This window comes from Benincasa hispida, chromosome 7 (assembly GCF_027475165.1).
Source record: "Benincasa hispida cultivar pf3 chromosome 7, pf3_genome.v1.1, whole genome shotgun sequence".
NCBI classification, from domain to species: domain Eukaryota; kingdom Viridiplantae; phylum Streptophyta; class Magnoliopsida; order Cucurbitales; family Cucurbitaceae; genus Benincasa; species Benincasa hispida.
Window position 1 is genome coordinate 19,567,697 of NC_143484.1, and position 18,398 is coordinate 19,586,094.

An 18,398-nucleotide genomic window follows, 5' to 3' on the forward strand; every position below is an offset into this window, starting at 1 on the left:
CTGGGACGAGCCGAATCTTTACAAGAGGAGACCAGATCAAATCTTGAGACTATGTGTGCCAGAGATTGCTTTTCAGCGCATACTTTTTCAATGCCATGACTCACCCTATGGCGAACATTTTGGGGGACAACGCACAGTAGTAAAAGTCTTACAAAGCGGGTATTATTGGCCAACTCTATTTAAGGATGTGCGAGAATATTCTATGAAATGCGATAAGTGCCATTGCACTGGCAACATTTCAGAGAAAAATGCGATGCTGATGAACATTATATTGGAATTGGAACTTTTCGACGTTTGGGGCATAGATTTCATGGGACCATTTTCACCATCAAATGGTCATAAGTATATTCTGTTTGCCGTCGATTATGTCTCCAAGTGAATTGAAGCGGTATCATGTGTCGCAAACGATGCGGTGACAACATCCAAATTCTTACGAAGAAATATCTTCACTCGTTTTGGTACCCCACGTGCCATAATAAGTGATGAAAGATCTCACTTTGTCAATTCCATCATTAACAAACTATTGCTCAAATACAATGTCCATCACATGATCGCCACCGCATATCAACCCCAGACAAACGGCTAAGTCAAGGTGTCTAGTCGAGAAATCAAGCTAATTTTAGAAAAGGTGGTGAATCCCTCACGAAAGGACTGGGCCATGAAGCTTGACGATACCTTGTGGGCATATAGGACTGCCTATAAAACACCCCTAGGCACGTCTCCATATGCATTGGTGTTGCATGTCATCTACCGCTGGAATTAGAGCATAAGGCGTTGTGAGCAGTGAAGAAGCTTAACTTTAATCTAAAGGCCGTAGGGGAGGAGAGAAAACTTCAGTTACTCGAGCTGGATGAATGGAGAATTCAAGTATATGAAAATGCCAATATCTACAAAGAACGTACAAAGCGTTGGCATGACAAACGACTGCGTGAAAAGAATCTCCATGTTGGTCAAAAGGTCTTGCTATTCAATTCTACGCTACGACTCTTTCCAGGCAAATTGAAATCACGTTGGTACAGACCATTCATAATTAAAGAAGTATTCCCGCACGGTGCGGTCGAATTAACAAATGAAGAAGGGACAAGCGCATTTAAGGTAAATGGACAAAGAGTCAAGACGTATCATGGAGGAGATTTTCATCGCGAGAAAACCTCCGTGGACCTGAGGAATCAAGAATGAAGAAGAAACGAGTAGTCCCTGCATTGATATGCAACACAAACTCATCAGGGACAAATCCTTTTTTTGAGTATCTTTTTGATATTTTTCTTTCATGAATTTATCATACTTTTTGCATAACCACTACTCTTTAAAATTACCAACTCTATCGCTCATACTTTTTACCCTCTTGATATTTAGCAATGATCTATTGAACAATTGCTATAGAGCTATTCGATAACCTAAAAACACGCGACCGGTTCGATCAGCCCATCGCAATCAAAGGATCAACCCACTGCAAGAAAAGATGCGATAAAAAATGATGCGGGCAACAGAGCAAATTTGGGGGTTGTGTCTTTCCTTGACTCATTTTATTTCAATTTTTCACTTCTCGCATTTCAAGTTAATTTTGCTCAATTCTACTAACGCATCCTCTTTAGTTTGACTCAATCTTGAAATTATGATTACTTGATTTAGTCGCGCATTCTTCCTCGTACCAATTATGACTTCAATGATAAAATTCATGCCTTTATTTATTACCGTATGTACTAGAGTCAAATTAATTTATGGACAGTCAATTCATGAAACATTTCTAAAATTTAGCGGTCTACCAGTTTTCCTTCAAAACTATTTTTATGAAATTTCCTAAGTCCATGGCATGAGTTATTTCGTCTATCAGCAATGAGGACATTGCTGTGTGTAAATTTGGGGGTTCTAGTATTGTTATTTTCAACCTTGTTACATTAAAAAAAAATTATAACGTTGAGATTGGATCCTGCTCGTAGTTAGATGTCCGCATGACACCCGTGGGGGCAAGCCAAAATGAAGGTGGGAATCGTGATCAATGCATAAATCAAGTGATCGCAACTCCGCTGCCAAATAAAGAGAGGGGCATGAGTTTTGACTGAGAACGCCTTGCTCGTAGTTGGATGCCCGCATTACACCTGTGGGGGTAAGCCAAAACGAAGGCAAGAAACTTAGATCGGCGCGAGATCACAAAAAGATTATCTGAATCGCACAAGGATAAAAATCACTTGGAACACCTCGGTTGGAGAAAGTTGGAAATAAATCATGTGATGCCCTGGAAACAAATAAAATTTTTTTGAAGGTTAAACTTGTAGTCCCTAAAGAGTAGAAATATTTTGGGAAAAGATTAGGATAGAAATTAAAAAGGCATTGGTTCATGAAATTTGAATAAGGCACTGAAGAGAATTTTTTAGAATAATAACTCTACTGTCAACGCAATGAGGAAACCTATGTTGATAAGAGTTAAGTTGTGAAAGGCATTTACCCGTAGTTGGATGTCTTGACACTGGAGCCTCGAATCATATGTGTGGAAAATGCGAGATGTTTGTGGAGTTGAACAAGATGGAGAAAGGTAATATTGCCTTTGGAAACAATTCTTTGGTCGCCATCAAAGGAATAGGTAAAAGTCTCATTTGATTAGAAAAAGGAGAAAATCAAATATCACAAATGTTTATTACATTCCCAATGTAAAAAATAATATATTGAGTGTAGGACAATTGTTAGAGAAAGGTTTTGAAGTTCAAATGAAAAAAATTGTTTGTATTTGAGGGATAATCATGACAAACTTATTGCTAAAGTCTCCATGACCAAAAACCGAATGTTTCCTTTGAATATATGTAATGATGTTCCAAAATGTTTGAAGAGGTGTTATGAAGATCTCTCTTGGATATGTCATCTACAATTCGGGCACCTCAATTTTGGAAGTCTAGAAGATTTGTTGAAGAAGAAAATGGTGCGGGGTTTACCACATCACAAGCCAAACCAAGTGTGTGAAGGGTGTTTGCTTGGCAAACATCATCGAAGTAGTTTTCCGAAGGAGTCTATGAAAAGAGCAAATAAGCCTTTAGAACTCATCCATGCCGATTTTTGTTGAATGATCATACCAGAGTCTCATGGTAAAAGTAAATATTTCCATGGTAAAAGTAAATATTTCCTTCTCTTTATTGATGATTTTTCTAGAAAAACATGGGCGTACTTTTTGAAGGAAAAATCAAAAGTATTTGAAATCTTCAAGAGATTTAAGGCACGTGTGGAGAATGAAAGCAACCTTACAATCAAGGCCATGAGAACCGATCGAGGTGGTGAATTAACATCAAATGAGTTCAAACAATTTTGTGATGAAAAATGTATCTGACGTCCGTCAACAGTCCCAAGGACACCACAACAAAATGGCATGGTGGAGAGGAAGAATTAGACAATCTTGAACATGAAATGAAGCATGCTAAAGATAAAGAAGATGCCGAGGGAATTTTGGGTGGAGGCCATAGCTTGTGCATTTTATTTGACAAATCGAGCACCAACCAAAAGTGTGCTTGACAAGACGCCTCAAGAAGCATGAAATGGAAGAAAGCTTGGGATTGGTCACTTCAAGGTGTTTGGGAGTATTGCATATGCTCATGTGTCGGAAGAAAAAAGGACCAAGCTCGATGATTGAAGCGAGAAACTCATCTTCATCGGCTATGATGCAAGTTCAAAGGGTCATTATCTTTCCAATCCTTTGAATAGGAAGGTAATGATTAGTCGTAATGTTGTTTTTGATGAGGAAGCCTCTTGAGATTGGAATATACAAGAGGAGGAGTATGATTTCCTTCCATATTTTGAAGAAGACGATGAAAATGAGCCAACCAAGGATGAAATGGGTGAAGACGCCCATTCCAGTGCCACCTCATTCGACAAATCGATCATCATCTGAAGGTTCATCCAGCGATTCCGAGAACGAAATTGGCCCAAGAGGAACTCGAAGTCTACGGGAACTTAATGAGGTAAATGAAAATCAAAATGACATAATTCTCTCTTGTCTTTTTGGTGATTGTGAGCCTATTAGTTTCCAAGAAGCCATTGCAAGTAAGAAATGGAAGGATACAATGGATGAAGAAATTCGAGTGATAGAGAAAAATGACACATGGGAGTTGACCAAGCTTCCAAAAGGGCACAAACCGATCAGAGTGAAGTGGGTATACAAGACAAAGAGAAAAGTCAATGGCGATGTTGAGAGGCACAAGGCGAGACTAGTGGTGAAAGGGTATAGCCCTTGTTGACTATGATGAGGTATTTGCCCCTGTTGTTCGCCTTGAAACTATTCGTTTGATTATTGGTTTGGCAGCCCATAATCATTGGAAGATACATCAAATGGATGTCAAATCGGAATTCTTGAACGAAATTCTTGAGGAAGAGTTCTATGTGGAACAACCATTGAGTTATGAAGTCAAGGGTGAAGAAGATAAAGTTCTTCGATTGAAGAAGACACTTTATGGTTTAAAGCAAGCATCAAGAGCATGGAATTCAAAGATTGATGAGTACTTTCAAGAGAAGAAGTATATGAAGTGTCCTTATGAGCATGCCCTTTACATCAAAATGCAAGGTGAAAGCATACTAATCATTTGTTTATATGTTGATGATTTAATATTTACCGGAAACAATCCTAGCATGTTTGATGAGTTCAAAAGAGAGATGGCAAAGGAGTTTGAAATGACAGACATTGGTCTCATGAGTTACTATCTTGTGATCGCAGTCAAACAAGGTGAAGATGGGATTTTTATATCCCAAGAGGGCTATGTTAAAGAGGTGCTTAAGAAGTTCAATATGAATGATGCTAATCCAGTTGCAACACCGATAGAATGTGGAGTCAAAATCACCAAGCAAGATGGAGGAGAGAAGGTAATTTCTACATATTTCAAAAGCTTGGTTGGAAGTTTGAGATACTTGACACGTACAAGACCGAATATTCTTTATTCAGTTGCAATTACTAGTCAATTTATGGAGGAATCGATAGCAACACATTGCAAAATGGCAAAAATCACTACATCAAAGAGACGATTGGGTATGGTCTTTCCTATGTCTCTTCTAGCAATTTTGATATTGTTTGTTATTATGATAGTGATTGGAGTAGTAATTTGGATGATCGAAAGATGTAAAACTCGGATTTTCATTTTTTCTACTTAAGCAGGTGGTTAAGAAAATTAACTAAGTGAAAGTTAAATCCTATGTTGATGTGAAGGAAATTTCTAAGTGTTGAATAGATTTTCCTTGAGTAGTTTTGAGTTAAGCTTTAATTGAGGGAGTTTGCCTAAGTGTAAGGTCAAAAGGACCCATGCATGAAGTATTAGGAGACATTAACGCATAAGTTGAGAAGGCAACCATGCATTTGTAAGGTTAGACGCATGATTGGCCAAAATATTTGCAAGAGGCATTGCCAAGAGTTGTCATGCGTTGGAAGCCAAGGAGAAAAATGACTAAGTGTTGTACTATGCGTTGATATGGTGCCTTGCGTTGGCTATGAAGTATTGAGAGGTTACTTGGGCATGGAGAGAGAGGCTGAAGTATGGCCAAGAACAATGCATGCGGCGGCCAAGTGTTTTGAGAGGTTAGAACAACGCATGTGGCAGCCTCAAGTTGCACATCCAAGGGTGCTGGATGTTGGATGCGATGGAAGCGATGGATAGAGGCATGTGGCGATGGATGCAGGTGCGATGGATGCGTTGGACGCGACAGTATACGGCCGATGGTTTGCGACCGAAGGGTTGCATTGGTAGCATGCGGCGATGGATGTCATGCGGTGATGGGGGTATGCGTCGATGGTATTTGGTAGCACTATGCATTGGTGTCACACGGTGATGCTATGCAACAACGTTATGCATTGATGACATCGGCGGTGCTATGCGTTGATGACATGGGATGGTGCTATGCATTGTGCGGTCGAGGGCATGCGGTGCAAGGGTATACGGTGATGTGAGGACATGTGGTGCAAGGGTATGTGGTGATGCAAGGGCATGCGGTGATGCGGCCTATGGTATGCGGCCGAAGGAATACGTTGGAAGTATGAGATGGCATGCGGCGATGGATGCGATGGCATGCAACGATAGATGCGATGGATGCAGCGACCTTGCTAATGTATGAGCTAGGAGATGGAATGAGCTAAGATGAATGCATGGTGATTTTTCCTTGCATTGTTAAGGCATGCGGTAACAAGGTAAATGAGGAGGGTTGCGTTGGTTATAAGAGATGTGTTAGCAAGAACCTAGGCGATGGTGAGCTATGCCTTGAGGTGTTGAGTTAAGAACCAAGTGGACCCAAAGGTTGTTATGCGTTGGTGATATGTTATGCGGTGGTGATATGCTATGCGTTGGTGATGTGTTATGCGTTAGTGATGTGCTATGCGCTGGTGATATGCTATGCGTTGATGATGTGTTATGCGTTGGTGATGTGCTATGCATTGGTGACACGCTATGCGTTGGTGATATGCTATGTGTTGGTGATATGCTATGCCTTGGATATCCGAGGCTAGCAGTATGCGTTGAAAGGGGTGTTTGTCATCATCCTAGTTGAATGCATATTGAGTTGGATGGACGCATATGAAGAATGAACGCATATGAAAGACATCATCCGGACATGTGGCTCTTTGGGAAGAAATCTTAAGCCTTAATCAAATGAAGTGGATGCATAAGAAGACATGAAAAGTTGAGGGCTATGCATTGGTGAAAGGGGAGCAAGACACCTTGGGTTGTGCTGATGCAAGATTACGTTGATAGTGTGGAAAAGAGACACTTGGACATGCAGCCAAGTAGGAGGTGCCAGCCTTAGAGCAATCTTGGACGCATATAAATAGGGCCAAGGAATTCAGATGAGAACTCAATTTCTCTTCAAAGGACATAAAGAAGAGTGTATTGGGAGGAGGCTATGCGTATTGGAAGGAGGCTATGCGTTGATGGTAAGACCATGTGTTGGCCAAGAGGTTCTAAGAGGGGAGATGTTGTCGGACAGAAAGTAGCATCAAATTTGGAAGAAAAGTTCTCCCAGAATACTCGTGCGTTTGATGTGATTTTAAAGCCATCTGAAATCTATGCGAGTCTAGTTTTCAGAAATGCTGCGAAGAAGAATCTCCAAAGAATCGGGCTGGAGAATGAGGAAAAGACAGAAGGGTCGAGCTGTCGGGTAGGCTGGGCCAGTCTTGATGTTTTGATGTTTCCGGCCAAACCACGAGAATTTATGAGCTAAGATTTTGAGTAAGCTTCTTGAGAAATTTTAGAACATGTTTGCAGAAAGAAGTATCTTAAAATAAGTTATGGAACTATGAGTAATCTAAGCTGATAATTAAATCTGGAATTTAGGGTTCAAAAGGGAACCAAGGAAACCTAAGGAACTTCGGAAAGGAAAATTCCTAACCAACCAAGGTGAATGGTTATTATGTTGTTGTATTGCTGATGTAATTTCTATATATAGGGAAATGTATATAGAGGATAATGTTAAAATGGCATGATTAGGGATATATGTTTGTCTTGTTATGATGCTTGTTAAGATATTGCTTGTATGTTTGTGTTGGAAACTGAAATTGTACTCGAGATGTATAGTTAGCATGCTTGAAAAGGTACTTGGCAGGAAAATATAGTCCGCTTTGGTCGGCGAAAAATGATAGTCGGTGACGACCGACGGGAAATATAGTCAAGTTACCTAAGCATAGCTAGCGGAAAAATTGTCGATGTGCACATTGGCGGGATAATAAGGTACAGGGAAAGTTTCCACAGGAATTGTTGTTATATTACTTTAATGTAGGATCATGCCAGGAATAACCAGTGATAAAGCTGGGGATGTTTACTTTAGGTGATGACCAGCAGTCAAGCTGGGGTTGTTTGTTTTAACCAGGAGTTGAGCTAGGGATAATCTAGCGGTCTGGCTGGAGAAATAATTGTGAACTTGTGGTAATGTTCTTGTTGACTATGTATTGATTTCCAAAAATATATTTATGTAGTCAAAGTTATTTGTTTATCTAAAGGCACCACTCACTGGGCTTTATAGCTCATGTTTTCCATGTTTTATGTTTTATCCCTCCCCAGATAGCGGAAAGGTGAGGAGTTCCAAGGTGCTACTAAGGTCAAGGTCTGCCAAAAGCCACAGTTACACTTCCGGAGGGTTTTACAGTTATTGTTGTAGACTTTGTTATTAATTCTTGGAGTTGTATAAACGTTACATTGTCTTAATAAAATGGGCCTACTTAATCAGTTGTTGTTTGCCTCCTTGATTTAATTAGCCGGTTGTTGAATTTGTTCATTGGTATCAGAGTTATTTCCGCAAGAGTTATTAGGCAGTAAGTGTCAACAAAAGGGTTGATAACTGCTGCAGTTACGCCCTTTCTCAGGCTCAGAGGGTAGTCTGGGGCAGGGTGTGACAAAAGAGCACTATAGGGTTTGTGTTTTTTATTGATAAAACGGCGTTCACATGGATGTCAAAAAAACAACCCATAGTCACATTATCAACATGTGAGGTAGAGTACGTCGCAGCAACTTCATGTGTATGTCATACAATTTGGCTAAGAAACTTAGTGAAGGAGTTGAAGTTTCAAATGGAAGGTCCAATGGAGATTTCTGTTGACAACAAATCAGCCATTGCCTTAGCCAAAAATCCGGTATTTCATGGGAGGAGCAAGCACATTGATACCCGATTTTACTACATTCAGGATTGCATTACGAAGAAAGAAGTGGAACTCAAATATATCAAGTCACAAGACCGAGCGACAGACATTTTCACAAAGCCCCTCAAGTTGGAGACTTTTATCAAAATGAAGAGTTTACTTGGTGTAACAAATAAAGTTTAAGGGGGGGTGTTGAAAAGTTTGTCATTATTAAACTTTATTTGTGACATTTAGTGTGACTTTTGGGTTTTGTGACTTTTAGTTTTTTGTAACCGATAGTGATTTTTGAGTTATAGGAGTTATGTGAGTTACGAGGATTTGATGATATTTATAACTTTAAACTATTGGCATTCCTATGGTTATGTTTGTAAGCCTATATAAAGGCATGCTTAGTTGAATGAAAAATATATATCTCTCATTTTTCATATTTGTCCTCCACGTTTTTTTCTAACATTCTTCTCCTTTTGTAGCCTTATTGAATGGGTGAATTGAAATTTATTGAGGATGTAAAACATTTCATGATTTATAAAAACTATTTCTTCTATTTTTTTAATTTATAATTACAATTTGTATTATAGACATTGTTGCTCCATAAGCATTTTAAAAATTGTGAACTATTTTATTTTAGGTTGGTATTACTGAACTTAAAGTTGCAGTTGAAAAGACTGGAGGGCTCATGGTGCTTGGAGAAAGTTTTGGCCACTTGTTTTTTGGAGTTGAGGGCTCTCCATTGCTGTTGCATCCTTCAAAGTCATGCAAATGAAGTGAAGAAAGAAGGTTCTACCTAGAAATAGTTGAGATTGTATGTTGTTTATGCATGATTTTTTATTGATGACTTCATCCATCATGTCTATGTATCAAAACTAATGTAACTAGTTCATAGGTTACTTAGTTAAGCAATTGGTCACTTTCTTTATTGTGTATTAGTTAATTTTTCTTTTTTTTTTTTTTGTTGAAAGTTGAGTTGTATATATAAAAGATTTAAGATTTTGTTTTGTGTTTGTGCATGTAAAAGAGAAATACTATTGATCTACACTTGAACAAATAGTATATATATATATATTACTTTTAAGCACCAAAAAGATGACAGACATCGTCTGTCACATTTAATGACGGACAACCAACATTAAAGACAACAACATTGAAGAAGGTGTTATTTAAGGTGTTTAATGTCGATTGTCTTTATTGTCTTTATTATCGGTTTAGAATCAACATTAAAGACAACCACTTTGCAGAGCCACTCTGAACATGGAGGTACAAATCAAGTAGATACCTACATCTTTCTATACGATGCAGAAAGTTAAGTTCCCTAGTTGTCTTGAGAAAAATCAAAAGGAAGAACGCAAGGTTATAACTCTCATGAGTAGTAAGGCACTGATGCAACCTGCTGTGGAAGTGGTAGCTATGCATGAGAAGGTGGAGGTTGAGAACCTGGATGCAAAGAAGAAAGAAAAAGAGATTGAAGAAAGGAATAAAGTTGATGAAGATAAGAACAATTTTCCTAAATAATCATGTTCTCCAGAGAAGTTTTTCTGATCCTAATCCTTTTGTTCTTAAAAGTCTCCCTTATCCTCAATGTAAAAAAAATAAAAAATGGATACACAGTTTTCTCGTTTTCTTATTCATTTTTAAGAAAGTTTACATCAATATACCATTTTTTGAGGCACTTTAACGTGCCAAACTATGTGAAGTTTATGAAGAAATTGTTATTCGATAGAAAGAAGTTTGAGAAGAATGAAACAATAAACCTAACATAGGAATATAGTGCATTTTTGGAAAAGAAGCTATTGCATAAATTGAAAGACCCAGGTAGTTTTACTATTTTCTGCATTATTGACTCTCTTATTTTTAAAAAAGTTCTTGTGTGATTTAGGTTCTTCTCATTTCTTTGTCAATCTACAAGAAACTTGTACGGAGAGAGAAATGGAGGGAGGGAAGGAGTTTATATTAAATTTAATCATTATGAATCCAATTCATATAATGTATATTTGAATTTTTTTTTTTTTGAAAAGGTATTGTAATTAAAGTGTAGGGTAAGGGATCGAATCACGAGGTTAATAGTATGAACACTATGTCAGTTGAGCTACGCTCTAGTTAGTAATGTATAATTGAATCTTATTCAAATATTTATTTCCTCTCATAAATGCTATAATGTATCAAATACATTATAATAATTATATCATATATAATTAAATCCCTCAATTAATTCGAACAATGTTCAAATTAATCTAAAATTGATTCTTATTTAATCCTATTGAGCTACCAAGGGAACCTCATGGACCTGTAGCTTCAAACACCAACGGTACATGAATAATTAATCAAACTCTTTAATTAAATTATTCACCATTCGTTAACTATTGGACACTCCACTAAAGACCGACAATTGTATTATTTGCACTACAGATATATTTCTATGTCGATTGGATATAACCAATCAACAGTACGGTGGCCCTTCACAAATTGTTCGTAAGTACAACTAGGCCAAAAAATACCGTTTTTCCCCTTTAGTTACATCTAACTCCTTAAGTACTATTGATCTCTTTAATGAACAATAGATTATAGTCCAACTATGACTAATCCCCTCTCGGGTTAGGAGAGGGTGTGGCACCATATTGTTCAACCCTTGACATCAGCCCTTAAGGGAGCAATTTATCTACTTACCCCGACCATGGGGAATGAGTGAATTCCTTCTGGTGTAGTTGTGTTCCCAACTCTCCAATTGGATGAATCCCCAAAATGGTAAGCTTATTGAGTCGGCAATCTAGCCATTCTCATCCATACAAATCAAAGGATCGCTCTCATATGGAAGAGTTTACAACTCACTCAGGATTCAGGTCATGTTACCGATGGTCATCCTGGTAAAATGTAAATCTTTATTATGAATAACGTTATATAATGAGACTAAACATTTCGTGGTCCGGTCTTATACAAACTCCTTTGTATAGAATATCCCAACTCATATGTCTATACATGAATGATCAAAATACGATCATTTGTAGCACTTTATAACAATTGTAACACCTATAAAGCGGGCCACACTCATAGTGTCACCAAGATAAGGTACCCAATCTTATCCATCTACTACAGACCATTTAGGTTATCACCTAAACATGATCCATGTTAGTTTATTGGTTTGTGGTTGATGCAACTAAAATATGGAATAAAATATCATATATTTGATTAAATAAACAATGAGATTGTAAAAAACATTTACAAACTATAGGACCCTGTGAGATTCGACCCAACCATTAATAATATTACCAATGAGCATGAGATTGTCGTTTTTGATAATCATACTAAGAAGAAAATGAATTCTGCTTCTGTGGATTTTAATTATTATGAGGTGACTGATGACCCTCCTTAATAATGTTGGTGGTTTATCCACTGAGCATGGTTCAACATTTTTATTTCAGATATAATACAAAGAGTGATAAAGAAAAACCACCTTCGAATCCAATGTTAAGTGAAAGAGGAGGACGTTAAACTCAACATTGTTTGGTGGGCTTACGCAAACTCCCAAACTTGTATCACTCAATTGATTTATTTTTTTTTTCATGCATTTTGTACTTTTATGTTCCTTTCTGTCCTTCTATCCATATTAATTAAGAATTATGAATAATATACATGCAAATTTGAATTAGTTGAAATATAGAGAAAGAATTTTTTTTTTTTTTTTTTTTAAGAAATAGATAAGAGGTTGAGAGGATCTATATGTTTTCTTTTGGTGATGACTGTGTAGGATTTATTTAGAATACATGTTTGATCATGTGTTGTGGAAGTAGAATAAGAGACTCTTTGGTAATGATTTATTTAAGTTAATCTTGGAGTCTCCCATATTTTGAGCATCTAGTCACTTTAACATTGAACAATTAACTAAAAATGAGTTAACTAAAGTCAATTTGGTTGTTACCTCGAAAGGGCACATCAATTAGAGAGTCTTTTCATGATAGTTGGTAATATTATACTAAGGGAAAAGAAAAGAGTATTTTTGCCTGCTAGATATACATACATATATATATATATATCTATATATTACTACCTATATATACATATAAATATATACACATATATATCCAAGCTCAAAAGAATTAATGAAGCAAAAAGAATATCAAAAGAAAGAGAATTGAAAAAAAAAATTTGATCTTGCAATGTGTATACATGACCAGGGGTAAAAAGTGTTGTCTTTCTTGTGATCAGTTAGGACATCTATAGAGCTAATGTTCTAGATACGGTTCTTTGTATTAAATATGTAGAAACTATTGCCCTTAGGTGAAAGAAATGCAAGTTTAGGGTCTTATAGTGTTAGTTGGGGCACCTTCGTTGATATGTTATCTTCTGGGAGTTTTTTAGATACTTTATGATTGGTGCTTGAGTTAGAGTAAGGGAAAAAGGGGAAAAACACCTTCAAGTTAAATTTTTAGTTTATGAGTTATGAACTGAATGTGACTTGCACACACATACACGTGGAATAAAAGGATTTGGCATTGAAATTTCTTGAAAATAGATGTGTTATAACGTTTCTACTTATAAATCTAACTTGTAACTATTAATACTGAGGCTTGAACATGAATATGCTTATTTAGAACTTTCCTATGGTCTTGTTCTATTTTTGCTCGGGATTAGCAAAATTCTAAGTTTGGTGTGGTAAAAAGGACTTCAAAAATATTTTATTTGCTTTCTTAATATTGTTCGATTCGATGTTGTTTGCTAGTTAATTTTAGGACTTGAGCAAGAAAACGAGATTTGAAGCTCAAGAGAATGAAAACAAAAAAATTTTCAAGAAGGGGCGAAATCTTCAAAGTAGAGATGAAAAAAAGGCCAAAATAGTCCAAAAACGGGCATCATGGAGCCCAAACCAAAAAAGAGAGTTTGAGACTGTTGGGATTGGTGTCTTAATTCTCCCGAAGTCTTGTAGTTTGTAATATATACACATTGTTATGAATAAAATAAGAGTTATTTTATCTGGTATTTACTCATATCCAATAAACAAAGATCCATGGTTATCGTATGTAAACTTAACCATATATATGAGATATACAAGTGGATCATACCTTAAGTTATAATCTAAATAGATTTCTAGTATAAGTATAAAGGTAGGATACCTGATCCTGGTGACACTATGGATATGGCCCGCTTTGTAGAGGTTTGCAAGTGTTGTGAACTACTACATATGGTAGATTCTGACAATTCATGTGGAGATATGCGAGCGTGGGTGTTCTATACAAAGTGTTTGTATAAGACTGAACCACGAGATGATTCGTCTCTGTATATAATGTCGTTGATATTGGAGACTTACATCTCACCTAAATGACCATAAGCAACATGACCTCAATCCTGAGTGTTTTGGGAACTCTTGCCTTTGAGGACGGTCCTTTGATTAGTATGGGTGAGAGTGGCTAAATTACCAACTCAACATGCCTACCTTTTTGAGGACTTGTCTGATTTGGTAGCTGGGAACTCAATTACATAAGATGAAATTCACTCCTTCTTGAAAGTAGGGGTAAATAAATAGATTTCTCCCTTAAGGGCTGATTTCGAGTCTTAAACATAGTGACCACAACTTTTCTTTGGAAGAAAGGTCTCAGTCATAGTAGGACTATGACTTATGTTCAATAGAGAAATTAGTGGTACTTAAGGAGTTAGATGTAACTACAGAGGTATAACGGTTATTGGCCCAGCTGTACTTACGGGCGATCTGTGAAGGGTTATCGCACTGTTGATTGGTTAATATGAACATATAATATATATATAGTAAGGAGAGTTCAACTGTCAGTCTTTAGTGGAGTGCCTGGCAGTTAACAAATGGTGGATCCCCTGACTAAAGAGTTTAGTGAGTTATTCACGTATCATTGGAGCTTCGAGCTACAAGTCCATAAGGTCCCCTTGGTAGCTCAATGGATTCAAGTTGAGGATCAATTCTTGGTGTTGATTTGAAATGTTCAAATTGACAAGAGATATTTCGATTATATATGATATGATCGGTGTGATGTATGAGATACATCAAGTGGAGGATTAATGTAAATGAAATTTACATTAAGTACCATGAATTATAAAAAGAGCTATGATTTATATGTTTCATGAGATGAAATATTAAAACTATAGGTTATAAATACAATATGGTAAGTTTGTTATTTATGATAATATTAATTATTGGATAATTATCTCTTTTTTTCTTATAACCAATTGAGTGGGAGGTTATTGATAATTTCATGGTAATCGTGAGATAAAAGGAGAAATGTTTTCCTAATTTTAGAAGTTGAAGTGAGAGTATCTATTCTCGGAATGTTCTCACGGTGGCTGATAACTGGCAGATATGTCAGTTATTAGAAGCCTTTTATTTAGAATTATGAGGACTAAGAAGTAGAAAATAAGGTGATAATACTTGGAATTTGTGATAAATTGAGTTTTGCGTCAATCAATACCTAAATTCTCACTAACCCCAGTATTATGCGTTATTTTGTGCCAAAGTGTCTATTTCTGTAGCTACCACAGGAATCAAATGCATGCGCTGGAAATAAGCAAGCATAAATTCAGATGCATGTGCTGAAAGTCGAGCTATCGCATAGACAAATGCATGCGGTGATCGTAGTTGCGGTAATCGAATGCGTCCATCACATGGAAGTTGCGGTCGTCAAACGAATGTGGTAATCACTTAAAGATTATGGCCACGGAGTGATAACCTTAAATAGAAGGGTGATCGCAAAATGGGTAGAATGCGTTGATACTTCAGTCGAATCGAACTCGGATGCATACTTTGGAGTATCAACAAGATAAGATGATGTGACATTGCCCATACCGCGACAAAGGCAGCAGTGAGACATAAAGCAATCATGATTGCTGACGGTATTTAAACTCTATAAATAGCCCCTGGGGCCTTCATTTTCAAGCATCTGAACTTCTGCCTTATGAGAGCATGATTGAGATTTTCGATCATGATTGTTTGCGATCACAGATGAGAGCATGAGTGAGATTTTCTATGAGGATTCTTCATCTCCACAAACTAGACCGAGTGACGATCGGAACTTTTGCCAGAGATAGAACTCGAGAGAGACGTTTCCACCATCCCTCCATGGCACCACCAACAGCCTTGACATAGAGTCTTTCATTTCTCCTCTGATCTCTGTATTGTATTACATTTTAGCTTAAGATATTAAGACATTTTGTAATCAATGCATATCTTAATTCCTTCAATGCCATCTTCTTCATTGTCTTTATCTTTATCATCGTTTACCTATATCGTTTATTCATCAAAAGGCGATCGCATACTCAATCGCGTAGCTTAGAGATAGGACGCATGTAACAACCCACCGAGAGGTGTGCGTTGTGCGAGTATAGTGAGTTAATCCTCTTTACTTGGTGAAAGGCTGTAACAATGCTTGTCGATGGGTTATTGCAATGCTTGTCTATAAGTTAATTAGCCGCATCTACCTACCTGAGAAGGTAAGAGATAGAATGCACTAAAGCAAAGTATGCATTGTTCCTAGATTAATGCATATTCCAACGCACTACAGCAAGGTAAGAGATGGAATACACTACCTACCTGAGAAGTGTGTAATCAATTAAACTTCTTCTTTTTACTTTTATTCATCGCCTAAAATGCATTGTTTCACAAGCATTCTTGAGTGACAAGTCCTCGTGTTCGACCTCGGATTACCCGAGAATCTTGCGTTCTCGTTATACTTGGCGAGAAAGTAAGGAAACTTGTGATAGGAACGCATGGTCATTGCATACTAGATTAATGCATATTCCAACGCATGACCTTATGGGCATAAACGCATAGCTTAAGCCATGTACCACACATGATTACGTTCACCCCCAGCTGGCCGATTCGCTAAACGATCACATAACTTTTGGAGTGTTTCTATACAATAGACACTCAGCTAGCCGATTAGCTAAACGATTGGGCATCGTTATACGATAGACCCTGTCATCTCCCACTTGCTCAATCGTTTACACGATTGTTCTTCCTCCGATCTCGTCCTCTAACCAAGTCCACATGGAGCCTACACTTCTGGATTCTCACACCGAGAATACCAAGGTAGCCACTGTGGTGGTGTCATACTCAACTCGACATTGTCGAGGTTTTTGGAGGTCGTTCGTTGAGTTCGCGGTGTTCATGTGGTAGTTGTCGATTGTTCGTGATCTTGAGATCACTGAGTTCAAGCATTCGTGTGTTGTAGTCCTGGAGTTTGTTCGAGCATTCGTGATCAAGGGTATTGAAGATGAGTCTTCAAAGGTATGTAATTCTTCCCTTGATCGTATAGTAAAGCATGCTGTAATTTCGTTGTATACATGACCAGTATGTTTCCGTTTCGTGTTTGTAATTTTTGTTGTTCAAATAGATTGAAATTTGGTATGATCATTCCGCTGCTCATCGAAATCCTCATGTGTGATTTCCTTCAATTGGTACCAGAGCCAGGTTGTTCTAATATTCAAAATTTCACTTCTGTTTTGTGTTGGGTTTTATGTCCTAAAACTCATGGTATGTAAACAATGGAGCTTATTCTAATAATTCAATAAAGGTGTTATTGAATAAATCTATTGCTTGAATAGAAATCCAATAAACCTAAAAGTACCTTGACTATTGGATGAGTACTTGAACTTTATGTGGAGACATAAAGGTGGATCAGGTTCGAGTAAATAGTCAAAATGATCTATAGTACATGGATAAGATTGGATACCTTATTCTAGTAACACTATTGGATACGGCCTACTTTGTAGTTGTTACAAGGAGTTGTAAAGTGCTACAAACGAAGTGATTCTAATTCGTTCATGTTGGACATGAAGAGTGGGGGTGTCCTCGTGCAAAAGAGTTTGTACAAGATCGAACCACGAAATGAGTCACTCTTACTTTATAATGTTGTTTACTATTTAAAACTGCCTATTTCAAGCGACGACCTAGGTAACTTGACCTTAATCCTGAGCTAACTATAAACTCTTGTTTATCTGGTATTTCCCTTAGATTTGCATAGGTGAGGGTTGGCTCAACAGTGCTGGCTCAATATGACTACCATTTCAGAGGTAAGACCGGATAGATAGTTGGGGACATAGGGTGCAAGAGGGAATTCACTCCTACCTGTTTTAGGGATAGTAGAGAGGTTATTCCCTTAAATACTGATTCTAGGGCTTGAATAAAGGATCACACCCTCTCATTGGACTCAGTTTTTTGATTGGATCATAAAACAATTTTTCATTAGGGGATCAGTGGGGACTTAAGAAACAAGAGGTAATTTCGAGGGTAAAATAGAGATTTGACCCAGCCGTTATTACGAACAACCTGTGAAGGGTTAACTTACTAATCATGGTTATATCGAGTGGACATAATATATCTACAGTGAGGGGAGTTCAACTATGGGCTTTAGTAGAGTGACCCATTAGTTAACGAATGGGGGTTAGATCGGTGTAATGAGTTTAGCCGATTAATCTCGGATCGTTGGAGCCCATGATTTGTAGGTCCATGAGATACCCCTCGGAAATGGATTAGCTCTACAATAGTGTGATAAGTTAATTTGAAACGTTCAAATTAGAATCAAACGGAATTGAAGAAAATATATTTAAATATGATTTAAATATATGAAGATGAATTTGTGTAAAAATTAATTTGATATTGGATATTAAATTAATTAAAATTATTTTAATTGTTTAAATAATTATTTATTAATTTTATTAGAAGCTAAGAAGAGGAATTAAAAGGTTCATAAACAATTTGCTCCATTGTCATACCTTGGCTAAAGTCTTGAGGAATCTGCTGCCCATCTTGGCCTCCTAGCTCATATAAAGCTAACCCTCCCATCCAGGATTGTATGCATGG